We start from the raw sequence: 11,842 nt of genomic DNA, 5'->3' as shown, positions 1-11,842 counted from the left end.
CGAGTTTTCACCCCCAAACACCAGAGGTACGCGACGCGCTCCCGAATAACCCTGTTGGACTGAGAGCTGCTACTTTTGTCAAGTTGAGCTTTCCTGCAACTTCTGCTTTTGTCACTTACAGCGTTCAGTTGAAATCCAAAAACTTCTTTGTTCTGCAGGCAAAGAACGGGGCCGTGTGTGTTCACCGATTTCAGTTTGAGATCGCTGACCGATGATGTCTCCCGGTGATTCTCAGATATCACAGGAGCACAGAATCCCTCCAGTTTGGAAACAGTTTGGACTTGTTGGGCTGAAGGGCCTGTTTCCACACTGTCACCAATCTCATATATTCTTATCTCGTCAACACCGACCTGCAGAGAGCAATCTACCCAGGCCCATTCCGCGCACTGCATCATTCTACATTGAATGCTGACTAATCCACCGAGCCCGCACAATCACCGTACACAATGGGACAATGAAGCGTGGCCAATCCCGCAGAAGCTACACTTCTTTGTAAACGGAGCAGCCGGAGCAAACCCACGGGGAGAATGTTCAAACCGTTCAGACGGTGACGCGAGGGTCGATTGGAACCTGTGTCCCAAGCGTTCTGACTCAGCCAGTGTTAACCAGTCAGCCAAGTTCCGCTGAGCGACCTGCGCCTGGCTCCATAGCTCAGCGGTTAGAGCACTGGTCTTGTAAACCAGAGGTCGTGAGTTCAAATCTCACTGGGGCCTCTCAGTCTTGTGGTATGACGCTGAGGAGCGCTGTGTTCTTCAAATTGCTCCTCGCCCGTTTGTCGTCCACCGGCTTCTTGGAAGCACGAGCGTCCACCGGCGGGGGGGTGGCGCTCCTGTTGGACTCATAGCTGCTGCTTTGGGAATTGATGTCTGAAACGCCTCTCATTTCTCGTCTCCGACCAGGTGAGCAGGTTTTCCTGCAACTTCTTTCTTCTGCAGGCAAAGAACGGGGCTGTGTGTGTTCACCGATTAAAGTTTGAGATCGCTGACCTCAGTCACTCCAAGCGACCGAATGACCATTCCCAATCATGTCTCCCGGTGATTCTCAGCTATCACAGAAGCATAGAATCCCTCCAGTTTGGAAACAGGCCATTCCGCCCAACTAGCCGCTCAGTGGTTCGCACTGCTGCCTCACAGCACTAGGGACGCAGTCACGATTCCAGCTTTAGGGGACTGTCTGTGTCGTGTTTGCACATTCGCCCAGAGTCTGCGTGGGTTTGCTCCGGTTCGCTCCCACTGTCTAAAGACGTGCAAGTCGTGTGAATTGGCCATTCTAAATTGCCCCTAGTCGTAGGTACATTATTCAGAGAGAAACGGGTCTGGGTGGGTTGATGTGGACTTGTTGGGCTGAAGGGCCTGTTTCCACACTGTCGCCAATCTAATTTATTCTAATCTCGTCAACACCGACCTGCAGAGAGCAGTCTACCCAGACCCATTCCGCACACTGCATCGTTGTACATTGAATGCTGACTAATCCATCGAGCCCGCACAATCACCGTACACAATGGGACAATGAAGCATGGCCAATCCCGCAGAAGCTGCACATCTCTGTAACCGGAGCAGCCGGAGCAAACCCACGCGCGCACGGGGAGAGAGAGTGTTCAAACTGTCCAGACGGTGACGCGAGGGCTGTTACCCAATCAGCCAAAGGTTCGCGGCGGCCGCTCGCCCGGCTCCATAGCTCAGCGGTTAGAGCGCTGGTCTCGTAAACCAGAGGGCGTGAGTTCAAATCTCACTGGGGCCTCATCGCATTTATCCTCTTTGCCAGGCCAGCCCGCAGTCAGTTTCAATGTTTGGTATGCGACTGACGAGTACCATGTTCGAATCGCTCAACGCCTGTTTATGGTCCAAGCGGCTTCTGAGGAAGGGCGAGTTTTCACCCCCAAACACCAGAGGTACGCGACGCGCTCCCGAATAACCCTGTTGGACTGAGAGCTGCTACTTTTGTCAAGTTGAGCTTTCCTGCAACTTCTGCTTTTGTCACTTACAGCGTTCAGTTGAAATCCAAAAACTTCTTTGTTCTGCAGGCAAAGAACGGGGCCGTGTGTGTTCACCGATTTCAGTTTGAGATCGCTGACCGATGATGTCTCCCGGTGATTCTCAGATATCACAGGAGCACAGAATCCCTCCAGTTTGGAAACAGTTTGGACTTGTTGGGCTGAAGGGCCTGTTTCCACACTGTCACCAATCTCATATATTCTTATCTCGTCAACACCGACCTGCAGAGAGCAATCTACCCAGGCCCATTCCGCGCACTGCATCATTCTACATTGAATGCTGACTAATCCACCGAGCCCGCACAATCACCGTACACAATGGGACAATGAAGCGTGGCCAATCCCGCAGAAGCTACACTTCTTTGTAAACGGAGCAGCCGGAGCAAACCCACGGGGAGAATGTTCAAACCGTTCAGACGGTGACGCGAGGGTCGATTGGAACCTGTGTCCCAAGCGTTCTGACTCAGCCAGTGTTAACCAGTCAGCCAAGTTCCGCTGAGCGACCTGGCGCCTGGCTCCATAGCTCAGCGGTTAGAGCACTGGTCTTGTAAACCAGAGGTCGTGAGTTCAAATCTCACTGGGGCCTCTCAGTCTTGTGGTATGACGCTGAGGAGCGCTGTGTTCTTCAAATTGCTCCTCGCCCGTTTGTCGTCCAACCGGCTTCTTGGAAGCACGAGCGTCCACCGGCGGGGCGGGTGGCGCTCCTGTTGGACTCATAGCTGCTGCTTTTGGGAATTGATGTCTGAAACGCCTCTCATTTCTCGTCTCCGACCAGGTGAGCAGGTTTTCCTGCAACTTCTTTCTTCTGCAGGCAAAGAACGGGGCTGTGTGTGTTCACCGATTAAAGTTTGAGATCGCTGAACCGATTAAAGTTTGAGATCGCTGACCTCAGTCACTCCAAGCGACCGAATGACCATTCCCAATCATGTCTCCCGGTGATTCTCAGCTATCACAGAAGCATAGAATCCCTCCAGTTTGGAAACAGGCCATTCCGCCCAACTAGCCGCTCAGTGGTTCGCACTGCTGCCTCACAGCACTAGGGACGCAGTCACGATTCCAGCTTTAGGGGACTGTCTGTGTCGTGTTTGCACATTCGCCCAGAGTCTGCGTGGGTTTGCTCCGGTTCGCTCCCACTGTCTAAAGACGTGCAAGTCGTGTGAATTGGCCATTCTAAATTGCCCCTAGTCGTAGGTACATTATTCAGAGAGAAACGGGTCTGGGTGGGTTGATGTGGACTTGTTGGGCTGAAGGGCCTGTTTCCACACTGTCGCCAATCTAATTTATTCTAATCTCGTCAACACCGACCTGCAGAGAGCAGTCTACCCAGACCCATTCCGCACACTGCATCGTTGTACATTGAATGCTGACTAATCCATCGAGCCCGCACAATCACCGTACACAATGGGACAATGAAGCATGGCCAATCCCGCAGAAGCTGCACATCTCTGTAACCGGAGCAGCCGGAGCAAACCCACGCGCGCACGGGGAGAGAGAGTGTTCAAACTGTCCAGACGGTGACGCGAGGGCTGTTACCCAATCAGCCAAAGGTTCGCGGCGGCCGCTCGCCCGGCTCCATAGCTCAGCGGTTAGAGCGCTGGTCTCGTAAACCAGAGGGCGTGAGTTCAAATCTCACTGGGGCCTCATCGCATTTATCCTCTTTGCCAGGCCAGCCCGCAGTCAGTTTCAATGTTTGGTATGCGACTGACGAGTACCATGTTCGAATCGCTCAACGCCTGTTTATGGTCCAAGCGGCTTCTGAGGAAGGGCGAGTTTTCACCCCCAAACACCAGAGGTACGCGACGCGCTCCCGAATAACCCTGTTGGACTGAGAGCTGCTACTTTTGTCAAGTTGAGCTTTCCTGCAACTTCTGCTTTTGTCACTTACAGCGTTCAGTTGAAATCCAAAAACTTCTTTGTTCTGCAGGCAAAGAACGGGGCCGTGTGTGTTCACCGATTTCAGTTTGAGATCGCTGACCGATGATGTCTCCCGGTGATTCTCAGATATCACAGGAGCACAGAATCCCTCCAGTTTGGAAACAGTTTGGACTTGTTGGGCTGAAGGGCCTGTTTCCACACTGTCACCAATCTCATATATTCTTATCTCGTCAACACCGACCTGCAGAGAGCAATCTACCCAGGCCCATTCCGCGCACTGCATCATTCTACATTGAATGCTGACTAATCCACCGAGCCCGCACAATCACCGTACACAATGGGACAATGAAGCGTGGCCAATCCCGCAGAAGCTACACTTCTTTGTAAACGGAGCAGCCGGAGCAAACCCACGGGGAGAATGTTCAAACCGTTCAGACGGTGACGCGAGGGTCGATTGGAACCTGTGTCCCAAGCGTTCTGACTCAGCCAGTGTTAACCAGTCAGCCAAGTTCCGCTGAGCGACCTGGCGCCTGGCTCCATAGCTCAGCGGTTAGAGCACTGGTCTTGTAAACCAGAGGTCGTGAGTTCAAATCTCACTGGGGCCTCTCAGTCTTGTGGTATGACGCTGAGGAGCGCTGTGTTCTTCAAATTGCTCCTCGCCCGTTTGTCGTCCAACCGGCTTCTTGGAAGCACGAGCGTCCACGGCGGGGCGGGTGGCGCTCCTGTTGGACTCATAGCTGCTGCTTTTGGGAATTGATGTCTGAAACGCCTCTCATTTCTCGTCTCCGACCAGGTGAGCAGGTTTTCCTGCAACTTCTTTCTTCTGCAGGCAAAGAACGGGGCTGTGTGTGTTCACCGATTAAAGTTTGAGATCGCTGAACCGATTAAAGTTTGAGATCGCTGACCTCAGTCACTCCAAGCGACCGAATGACCATTCCCAATCATGTCTCCCGGTGATTCTCAGCTATCACAGAAGCATAGAATCCCTCCAGTTTGGAAACAGGCCATTCCGCCCAACTAGCCGCTCAGTGGTTCGCACTGCTGCCTCACAGCACTAGGGACGCAGTCACGATTCCAGCTTTAGGGGACTGTCTGTGTCGTGTTTGCACATTCGCCCAGAGTCTGCGTGGGTTTGCTCCGGTTCGCTCCCACTGTCTAAAGACGTGCAAGTCGTGTGAATTGGCCATTCTAAATTGCCCCTAGTCGTAGGTACATTATTCAGAGAGAAACGGGTCTGGGTGGGTTGATGTGGACTTGTTGGGCTGAAGGGCCTGTTTCCACACTGTCGCCAATCTAATTTATTCTAATCTCGTCAACACCGACCTGCAGAGAGCAGTCTACCCAGACCCATTCCGCACACTGCATCGTTGTACATTGAATGCTGACTAATCCATCGAGCCGCACAATCACCGTACACAATGGGACAATGAAGCATGGCCAATCCCGCAGAAGCTGCACATCTCTGTAACCGGAGCAGCCGGAGCAAACCCACGCGCACGGGGGGAGAGAGAGTGTTCAAACTGTCCAGACGGTGACGCGAGGGCTGTTACCCAATCAGCCAAAGGTTCGCGGCGGCCGCTCGCCCGGCTCCATAGCTCAGCGGTTAGAGCGCTGGTCTCGTAAACCAGAGGGCGTGAGTTCAAATCTCACTGGGGCCTCATCGCATTTATCCTCTTTGCCAGGCCAGCCCGCAGTCAGTTTCAATGTTTGGTATGCGACTGACGAGTACCATGTTCGAATCGCTCAACGCCTGTTTATGGTCCAAGCGGCTTCTGAGGAAGGGCGAGTTTTCACCCCCAAACACCAGAGGTACGCGACGCGCTCCCGAATAACCCTGTTGGACTGAGAGCTGCTACTTTTGTCAAGTTGAGCTTTCCTGCAACTTCTGCTTTTGTCACTTACAGCGTTCAGTTGAAATCCAAAAACTTCTTTGTTCTGCAGGCAAAGAACGGGGCCGTGTGTGTTCACCGATTTCAGTTTGAGATCGCTGACCGATGATGTCTCCCGGTGATTCTCAGATATCACAGGAGCACAGAATCCCTCCAGTTTGGAAACAGTTTGGACTTGTTGGGCTGAAGGGCCTGTTTCCACACTGTCACCAATCTCATATATTCTTATCTCGTCAACACCGACCTGCAGAGAGCAATCTACCCAGGCCCATTCCGCGCACTGCATCATTCTACATTGAATGCTGACTAATCCACCGAGCCCGCACAATCACCGTACACAATGGGACAATGAAGCGTGGCCAATCCCGCAGAAGCTACACTTCTTTGTAAACGGAGCAGCCGGAGCAAACCCACGGGGAGAATGTTCAAACCGTTCAGACGGTGACGCGAGGGTCGATTGGAACCTGTGTCCCAAGCGTTCTGACTCAGCCAGTGTTAACCAGTCAGCCAAGTTCCGCTGAGCGACCTGGCGCCTGGCTCCATAGCTCAGCGGTTAGAGCACTGGTCTTGTAAACCAGAGGTCGTGAGTTCAAATCTCACTGGGGCCTCTCAGTCTTGTGGTATGACGCTGAGGAGCGCTGTGTTCTTCAAATTGCTCCTCGCCCGTTTGTCGTCCAACCGGCTTCTTGGAAGCACGAGCGTCCACCGGCGGGGCGGGTGGCGCTCCTGTTGGACTCATAGCTGCTGCTTTTGGGAATTGATGTCTGAAACGCCTCTCATTTCTCGTCTCCGACCAGGTGAGCAGGTTTTCCTGCAACTTCTTTCTTCTGCAGGCAAAGAACGGGGCTGTGTGTGTTCACCGATTAAAGTTTGAGATCGCTGAACCGATTAAAGTTTGAGATCGCTGACCTCAGTCACTCCAAGCGACCGAATGACCATTCCCAATCATGTCTCCCGGTGATTCTCAGCTATCACAGAAGCATAGAATCCCTCCAGTTTGGAAACAGGCCATTCCGCCCAACTAGCCGCTCAGTGGTTCGCACTGCTGCCTCACAGCACTAGGGACGCAGTCACGATTCCAGCTTTAGGGGACTGTCTGTGTCGTGTTTGCACATTCGCCCAGAGTCTGCGTGGGTTTGCTCCGGTTCGCTCCCACTGTCTAAAGACGTGCAAGTCGTGTGAATTGGCCATTCTAAATTGCCCCTAGTCGTAGGTACATTATTCAGAGAGAAACGGGTCTGGGTGGGTTGATGTGGACTTGTTGGGCTGAAGGGCCTGTTTCCACACTGTCGCCAATCTAATTTATTCTAATCTCGTCAACACCGACCTGCAGAGAGCAGTCTACCCAGACCCATTCCGCACACTGCATCGTTGTACATTGAATGCTGACTAATCCATCGAGCCCGCACAATCACCGTACACAATGGGACAATGAAGCATGGCCAATCCCGCAGAAGCTGCACATCTCTGTAACCGGAGCAGCCGGAGCAAACCCACGCGCGCACGGGGAGAGAGAGTGTTCAAACTGTCCAGACGGTGACGCGAGGGCTGTTACCCAATCAGCCAAAGGTTCGCGGCGGCCGCTCGCCCGGCTCCATAGCTCAGCGGTTAGAGCGCTGGTCTCGTAAACCAGAGGGCGTGAGTTCAAATCTCACTGGGGCCTCATCGCATTTATCCTCTTTGCCAGGCCAGCCCGCAGTCAGTTTCAATGTTTGGTATGCGACTGACGAGTACCATGTTCGAATCGCTCAACGCCTGTTTATGGTCCAAGCGGCTTCTGAGGAAGGGCGAGTTTTCACCCCAAACACCAGAGGTACGCGACGCGCTCCCGAATAACCCTGTTGGACTGAGAGCTGCTACTTTTGTCAAGTTGAGCTTTCCTGCAACTTCTGCTTTTGTCACTTACAGCGTTCAGTTGAAATCCAAAAACTTCTTTGTTCTGCAGGCAAAGAACGGGGCCGTGTGTGTTCACCGATTTCAGTTTGAGATCGCTGACCGATGATGTCTCCCGGTGATTCTCAGATATCACAGGAGCACAGAATCCCTCCAGTTTGGAAACAGTTTGGACTTGTTGGGCTGAAGGGCCTGTTTCCACACTGTCACCAATCTCATATATTCTTATCTCGTCAACACCGACCTGCAGAGAGCAATCTACCCAGGCCCATTCCGCGCACTGCATCATTCTACATTGAATGCTGACTAATCCACCGAGCCCGCACAATCACCGTACACAATGGGACAATGAAGCGTGGCCAATCCCGCAGAAGCTACACTTCTTTGTAAACGGAGCAGCCGGAGCAAACCCACGGGGAGAATGTTCAAACCGTTCAGACGGTGACGCGAGGGTCGATTGGAACCTGTGTCCCAAGCGTTCTGACTCAGCCAGTGTTAACCAGTCAGCCAAGTTCCGCTGAGCGACCTGGCGCCTGGCTCCATAGCTCAGCGGTTAGAGCACTGGTCTTGTAAACCAGAGGTCGTGAGTTCAAATCTCACTGGGGCCTCTCAGTCTTGTGGTATGACGCTGAGGAGCGCTGTGTTCTTCAAATTGCTCCTCGCCCGTTTGTCGTCCAACCGGCTTCTTGGAAGCACGAGCGTCCACCGGCGGGGCGGGTGGCGCTCCTGTTGGACTCATAGCTGCTGCTTTTGGGAATTGATGTCTGAAACGCCTCTCATTTCTCGTCTCCGACCAGGTGAGCAGGTTTTCCTGCAACTTCTTTCTTCTGCAGGCAAAGAACGGGGCTGTGTGTGTTCACCGATTAAAGTTTGAGATCGCTGAACCGATTAAAGTTTGAGATCGCTGACCTCAGTCACTCCAAGCGACCGAATGACCATTCCCAATCATGTCTCCGGTGATTCTCAGCTATCACAGAAGCATAGAATCCCTCCAGTTTGGAAACAGGCCATTCCGCCCAACTAGCCGCTCAGTGGTTCGCACTGCTGCCTCACAGCACTAGGGACGCAGTCACGATTCCAGCTTTAGGGGACTGTCTGTGTCGTGTTTGCACATTCGCCCAGAGTCTGCGTGGGTTTGCTCCGGTTCGCTCCCACTGTCTAAAGACGTGCAAGTCGTGTGAATTGGCCATTCTAAATTGCCCCTAGTCGTAGGTACATTATTCAGAGAGAAACGGGTGGTCTGGGTGGGTTGATGTGGACTTGTTGGGCTGAAGGGCCTGTTTCCACACTGTCGCCAATCTAATTTATTCTAATCTCGTCAACACCGACCTGCAGAGAGCAGTCTACCCAGACCCATTCCGCACACTGCATCGTTGTACATTGAATGCTGACTAATCCATCGAGCCCGCACAATCACCGTACACAATGGGACAATGAAGCATGGCCAATCCCGCAGAAGCTGCACATCTCTGTAACCGGAGCAGCCGGAGCAAACCCACGCGCGCACGGGGAGAGAGAGTGTTCAAACTGTCCAGACGGTGACGCGAGGGCTGTTACCCAATCAGCCAAAGGTTCGCGGCGGGCCGCTCGCCCGGCTCCATAGCTCAGCGGTTAGAGCGCTGGTCTCGTAAACCAGAGGGCGTGAGTTCAAATCTCACTGGGGCCTCATCGCATTTATCCTCTTTGCCAGGCCAGCCCGCAGTCAGTTTCAATGTTTGGTATGCGACTGACGAGTACCATGTTCGAATCGCTCAACGCCTGTTTATGGTCCAAGCGGCTTCTGAGGAAGGGCGAGTTTTCACCCCCAAACACCAGAGGTACGCGACGCGCTCCCGAATAACCCTGTTGGACTGAGAGCTGCTACTTTTGTCAAGTTGAGCTTTCCTGCAACTTCTGCTTTTGTCACTTACAGCGTTCAGTTGAAATCCAAAAACTTCTTTGTTCTGCAGGCAAAGAACGGGGCCGTGTGTGTTCACCGATTTCAGTTTGAGATCGCTGACCGATGATGTCTCCCGGTGATTCTCAGATATCACAGGAGCACAGAATCCCTCCAGTTTGGAAACAGTTTGGACTTGTTGGGCTGAAGGGCCTGTTTCCACACTGTCACCAATCTCATATATTCTTATCTCGTCAACACCGACCTGCAGAGAGCAATCTACCCAGGCCCATTCCGCGCACTGCATCATTCTACATTGAATGCTGACTAATCCACCGAGCCCGCACAATCACCGTACACAATGGGACAATGAAGCGTGGCCAATCCCGCAGAAGCTACACTTCTTTGTAAACGGAGCAGCCGGAGCAAACCCACGGGGAGAATGTTCAAACCGTTCAGACGGTGACGCGCGAGGGTCGATTGGAACCTGTGTCCCAAGCGTTCTGACTCAGCCAGTGTTAACCAGTCAGCCAAGTTCCGCTGAGCGACCTGACGCCTGGCTGGCTGCATAGCTCAGCGGTTAGAGCACTGGTCTTGTAAACCAGAGATCGTGAGTTCAAATCTCACTGGGGCCTCTCAGTCTTGTGGTATGACGCTGAGGAGCGCTGTGTTCTTCAAATTGCTCCTCGCCCGTTTGTCGTCCAACCGGCTTCTTGGAAGCACGAGCGTCCACCGGCGGGGCGGGTGGCGCTCCTGTTGGACTCATAGCTGCTGCTTTTGGGAATTGATGTCTGAAACGCCTCTCATTTCTCGTCTCCGACCAGGTGAGCAGGTTTTCCTGCAACTTCTTTCTTCTGCAGGCAAAGAACGGGGCTGTGTGTGTTCACCGATTAAAGTTTGAGATCGCTGAACCGATTAAAGTTTGAGATCGCTGACCTCAGTCACTCCAAGCGACCGAATGACCATTCCCAATCATGTCTCCCGGTGATTCTCAGCTATCACAGAAGCATAGAATCCCTCCAGTTTGGAAACAGGCCATTCCGCCCAACTAGCCGCTCAGTGGTTCGCACTGCTGCCTCACAGCACTAGGGACGCAGTCACGATTCCAGCTTTAGGGGACTGTCTGTGTCGTGTTTGCACATTCGCCCAGAGTCTGCGTGGGTTTGCTCCGGTTCGCTCCCACTGTCTAAAGACGTGCAAGTCGTGTGAATTGGCCATTCTAAATTGCCCCTAGTCGTAGGTACATTATTCAGAGAGAAACGGGTCTGGGTGGGTTGATGTGGACTTGTTGGGCTGAAGGGCCTGTTTCCACACTGTCGCCAATCTAATTTATTCTAATCTCGTCAACACCGACCTGCAGAGAGCAGTCTACCCAGACCCATTCCGCACACTGCATCGTTGTACATTGAATGCTGACTAATCCATCGAGCCCGCACAATCACCGTACACAATGGGACAATGAAGCATGGCCAATCCCGCAGAAGCTGCACATCTCTGTAACCGGAGCAGCCGGAGCAAACCCACGCGCGCACGGGGAGAGAGAGTGTTCAAACTGTCCAGACGGTGACGCGAGGGCTGTTACCCAATCAGCCAAAGGTTCGCGGCGGCCGCTCGCCCGGCTCCATAGCTCAGCGGTTAGAGCGCTGGTCTCGTAAACCAGAGGGCGTGAGTTCAAATCTCACTGGGGCCTCATCGCATTTATCCTCTTTGCCAGGCCAGCCCGCAGTCAGTTTCAATGTTTGGTATGCGACTGACGAGTACCATGTTCGAATCGCTCAACGCCTGTTTATGGTCCAAGCGGCTTCTGAGGAAGGGCGAGTTTTCACCCCCAAACACCAGAGGTACGCGACGCGCTCCCGAATAACCCTGTTGGACTGAGAGCTGCTACTTTTGTCAAGTTGAGCTTTCCTGCAACTTCTGCTTTTGTCACTTACAGCGTTCAGTTGAAATCCAAAAACTTCTTTGTTCTGCAGGCAAAGAACGGGGCCGTGTGTGTTCACCGATTTCAGTTTGAGATCGCTGACCGATGATGTCTCCCGGTGATTCTCAGATATCACAGGAGCACAGAATCCCTCCAGTTTGGAAACAGTTTGGACTTGTTGGGCTGAAGGGCCTGTTTCCACACTGTCACCAATCTCATATATTCTTATCTCGTCAACACCGACCTGCAGAGAGCAATCTACCCAGGCCCATTCCGCGCACTGCATCATTCTACATTGAATGCTGACTAATCCACCGAGCCCGCACAATCACCGTACACAATGGGACAATGAAGCGTGGCCAATCCCGCAGAAGCTACACTTCTTTGTAAACGGA

The 11,842-nt window shown here is 53.0% G+C and overlaps 5 non-coding genes across 5 annotated transcripts; all 5 read left to right on the top strand.

Annotated features, from left to right (window-relative positions):
- The first annotated feature begins 640 nt into the window (after nt 1-640).
- On the top strand, nt 641-713 carry trnat-ugu (transfer RNA threonine (anticodon UGU)). The gene has a single exon. It is a non-coding gene; the product is annotated as a tRNA-Thr (tRNA).
- A 1,793-nt stretch (nt 714-2,506) lies between these two features.
- trnat-ugu (transfer RNA threonine (anticodon UGU)) lies at nt 2,507-2,579 on the top strand. The gene has a single exon. It is a non-coding gene; the product is annotated as a tRNA-Thr (tRNA).
- A 1,821-nt stretch (nt 2,580-4,400) lies between these two features.
- On the top strand, nt 4,401-4,473 carry trnat-ugu (transfer RNA threonine (anticodon UGU)). The gene has a single exon. It is a non-coding gene; the product is annotated as a tRNA-Thr (tRNA).
- Nucleotides 4,474-6,292: 1,819 nt separating this feature from the next.
- Nucleotides 6,293-6,365, top strand: trnat-ugu (transfer RNA threonine (anticodon UGU)). Its single transcript has one exon. It is a non-coding gene; the product is annotated as a tRNA-Thr (tRNA).
- A 1,820-nt stretch (nt 6,366-8,185) lies between these two features.
- On the top strand, nt 8,186-8,258 carry trnat-ugu (transfer RNA threonine (anticodon UGU)). Its single transcript has one exon. It is a non-coding gene; the product is annotated as a tRNA-Thr (tRNA).
- The last annotated feature ends 3,584 nt before the right edge of the window (nt 8,259-11,842 follow it).

This window comes from Hemiscyllium ocellatum, unplaced genomic scaffold (genome assembly GCF_020745735.1).
Source record: "Hemiscyllium ocellatum isolate sHemOce1 unplaced genomic scaffold, sHemOce1.pat.X.cur. scaffold_3598_pat_ctg1, whole genome shotgun sequence".
NCBI classification, from domain to species: domain Eukaryota; kingdom Metazoa; phylum Chordata; class Chondrichthyes; order Orectolobiformes; family Hemiscylliidae; genus Hemiscyllium; species Hemiscyllium ocellatum.
The sequence above is the reverse complement of the archived record's forward strand: the minus strand, read 5'-3'. Positions and strand labels throughout refer to the sequence as shown.